Genomic DNA, 4,042 nt, shown 5'->3' with positions numbered 1-4,042 from the left:
ATAAGATTGGAGTTGGTGAAATCAAAAAGCTTCCATATCATTGGCAACTCATGACAAGAGCCTAGGGTGATTACTGATGCCATAAATGGGAGTGTCAATTGATAAGTCAACAACAGGAGTCACTGTGCACTTACTCTCTATGTAGTATCTCTGTCCTTAATGTGCTGTACATTGTGATTTAATGCTATAACTAGTACTCATACAGTACTTTACACTTTGTGTTTCTGTGTAGGTGCAAACTGTTGAAATCTTTACTTCATATATACTAAATTGATCTTCTGCATATAAAGATAATTGAAAATGAATTTTGGTGAATGGAATGGGAGAATATTTGGGAGATAAGAGGGTTGCGGGTAGGAGAGAAGTTATGGGGAGGGAAAAGCCACTGTAATCCAAAAGCTATACTTTGGAAATTTATATTTATTCAATAAAAGTAAAAGAAAAATCCAATCCAGTAATAACTCCCTATGGTATGCAATTCTGTTAAACAAGTGCCCTCACTCCTTGATATGATTATATTTTCCATAGCCTTGTCCAATTTTAGAGGAATTTTTTAAAGAGTTATTTATTTATTTGAAAGTCAGGGCTACACAGAGGGAACTGGAGAGGAAGAGATAAATAAAGTTCTTCCATCCATTGGTTCACTCCCATTTGATTGCAAAGGCTGGAGCTGATCCGATCTGAATCCAGGAGTCAGGAGCTTATTCAGGATCTCCCACATGGGTGCAGGGGCCCAAGGACTTGGGCAATCCTCCATTTTCTTTTAAAAAATAGTTTATGTATTTATTTAATTTTGACATAGAGTTACAGACAGTAAGAGGGAGAGACAGAGAGAAAGGTCTTCCATTGCTGGTTCATTCCCCAAATGGCTTCAGTGGCTGAAGCTGTGCTGCTGATCAGAAGTCAGGAGCCAGGAGCTTTTTCTGGGTCTCCCACTTTGGTGTAGGGGCCCAAGCACTTCATCTATATTCTACTACTTTCCCTGGCCTTTTCAGAGAGCTGGAATGGAAGAGGAGCAGCTGGGACACCAACCAGCACCCATATTGGATGCTGGCACCACAGGTGGAGAATTAACCTACCATGCCACAGGGTCAGCCTCTGAAGTATTTTCAAGTGAAGAGATCAGTGACAATTCGTACATTTGAAAGCTCGGTCAAGTTTCACCTCTGTCATTTTGATTGATGCCATTGTTTACAATTCTTCTAGCTCAAGCAGCTGAAGAATAAAATCTTTTTAAGGAATATGTGTTGTGGGGCAGCTAAGGGGAAGTATGCTCTCCTGTCTGATGGGTTCAGAGGTAGGCTGTCCATTGAGGCCCAAGACCAGTTTTTGGGTCTCCTGCCAGATACAATCTCTCCTCTGAGGTGAAAAGTGTCTGAAGAAGCTGCTGGCAGTTATCCCAATCTCTCAAGAGGAGAGATTAGAACCTGTGTTTTTTCTGAGAAAGAAGGGTTTTGCTGTTGCCAATTATAGAGATCACTAGGGAATAAGGGAATATAGATCATTCAGGGGGTCCTGCCCTCCCTGAATGGGGAGGTAACGACATAAAGGGAAGACTGGAACCTCTGGCAGCTCTGGGTAAAGATAATACCTCATCCCACTCTGTGTGTGCAGAGGACTAATGAGGCCAGTCATCTCCAGACCCTGTCAACAGAGGACTCACTGAGGTCCTCAGAGTTACTGGTGTTGACAGGCCCTCAGGGGGCATTGGAGTGGAAGAGTCAGGGGCACTTATGGTCATAGGCACAATTCCAAACTGGGGAGTGTCTAGGACATCTGAATCCTCTGGCAGACTTGGAATGACTGAAGGGGTGACTTATCCTTCCCTTGGGTCACCAAACACTCTTTCCTTTTGATGACCTTATCTGCTTCTTTAGGCTGGCTTTTAGCCATGTTGGGGGGGTCTATGAGAAAATCCATCCAGACCCCAATATATGGGGCCTGGGCAGGATGATCTGGCTTCCCAAAAATCACCCATTGAAACTGTAAAACTATAAAGAGATAAGTGGTTCTTTCCAGTGGCCACCCAACAAGATTGGCCACTCCTGCTCACAATAAAGGTGGACATTAAGAGCATTTATTTCATATCCAAAAGATACAATTGCACACTTTTTGACTTCCTCAAAGTCTTTCAGGAAGAAACCCAATGAGGGGTCAGCTGGAAGAGAAGACCCCTGTCCCATCTCCTAAATGAGTAAAATACTGAGCACACAAGGCACAACAGTGAATGAACAGATAAAGATGAATCCTATACAAATTAGGTTGAACCAAAACCAGAAAACCAAAACCAGAGGTCTGAGATGACGTCTAAAACTCAGACCTGGTTCTGGAAGTAGTGCTGTGTCCAGCCTTCCAACAATCCCTGACAGGTCAACTCACAGACCAGAAACCAGAAGAAATCAATAATGATTTCTACTCACCAGGGAGATACCAGACAACTCCTTTGATTTAAATTTAGCGAAGACTCTGAGAAACTGTGCTGAAGTGTTAGAAGTCAGCCCAGGGCTGAGGAACATCTCTCAGGGGCCAACCCTGAACTTCCTCATTGGGCTATGGGAGTACAGGGGAGAAATGTATGTTATTGCTTTTTCAAGCTTTCCTTAGGTATAGTATACAAATTTAGCACATTTCATGCATATATTTTGGTAACTTTGAACATTGAACACATCATAATATCAGTACCATAATCAAAGAAGTAGGCATCCATAGGAACCAAAAATCCCCATAGGCTGGGTGGTAAAAATACCACCTTAAGTGTGAAAATGATCATTTGGATAGAATTAAGTGTTAAAGTGATCATATAAATAGGATCAAGTGTCTGTTAATAATAATAGAATTTAAAAGTAGAGACTGTTCCAATATGGGAAGCAGTCCACACAGCAGACTCATAGAATGATAATCACATTAAGTAGCACTCTGACCTCAGAATCAGCCCTCAAGGCATTCTGGTCTGGCTAAAAAGTCCACAAGAACATATCTGTCATGGAAAGCCAAGACACTTAGAAAAAAAATGTCCTACATGAAGCACCTCGGTGGGTGAAACCCCAGGGGAAAAAAGGGGTCTTCAAAAAATAAGGTACTTTTCTCTGAAGGGAAGAAAGAAATTTTGCTTATGGTCTTCAAAAGTATTCCATAGGGGCCGGCACTGTGGCATAGTGTGCAAAGCCACCACCTGTAGTCCTGGCATCAATATGGGCACCAATTCAAGTCCTGGCTTCTCCATGTCCTATCCAGCTCTCTGTGCACTGAATTTATATCCTGCTACTTTGCCACACTCTTCTATGAGTTCTAAGAGCCTCTTAGTAGAGTTCTTTGGATCCCCTAAATAATCATATCATCTGCAAAGAGGGATAGTTTGACTTCTTTCTTCCCGAGTTGTACCCCTTTAACTTTTTTTCTTGCCTAATAGCTCTGGATAAAACTTCCATTACTATATTGAATAGCAATGGTGAGAGCCGGCATCGCTGTCTGGTGCCAGATCTCAGTGGAAAGGCTTCCAACTTTTCCCCATTCAATATGGTGCTGGCTGGGGGTTTTTCACAAGTTGCCCTGATTGTGTTGAGGAATGTTCCTAATATACCCAATTTGCTTCTAAGATCAATCCCATTCACAATAGATACAAAGACAAACCAATACCTTGGAATAAACTTAACCCAGGATGTCAAAGATCTCTATGATAATTACCTTCAAGAAAGAAATAGAAGAGGATACCAAAAAATGGAAAAATCTTCCATGCTCATGGATTGGAAGATTCAGTATCATCAAAATTTCCATTCTCCCAAAAGCAATTTATACATTCAATGCAATTCCAATCAAAATACAAAGACATTCTTCTCAGAACTGGAAAAAGTGATGCTGAAATTCATATGGAGGCACCGAAGACCTTGAATAGCTAAAGCAATCTTGTGCAAGAAAAACAAAGCTAGAGGCTTCACAATACCAGATTTCAGGACATACTACAGGGCAGTTATAATCAAAACAGCATGGTACTGGTACAGAAACAGATGGATAGACCAATGGAACAGAATTGAAACACCAGAAA

Source organism: Oryctolagus cuniculus, chromosome 16, assembly GCF_051225735.1.
Source record: "Oryctolagus cuniculus isolate XC-2025 breed Fujian yellow rabbit chromosome 16, ASM5122573v1, whole genome shotgun sequence".
Classification (NCBI taxonomy): domain Eukaryota; kingdom Metazoa; phylum Chordata; class Mammalia; order Lagomorpha; family Leporidae; genus Oryctolagus; species Oryctolagus cuniculus.
Note: the sequence above shows the minus strand (reverse complement) of the source record.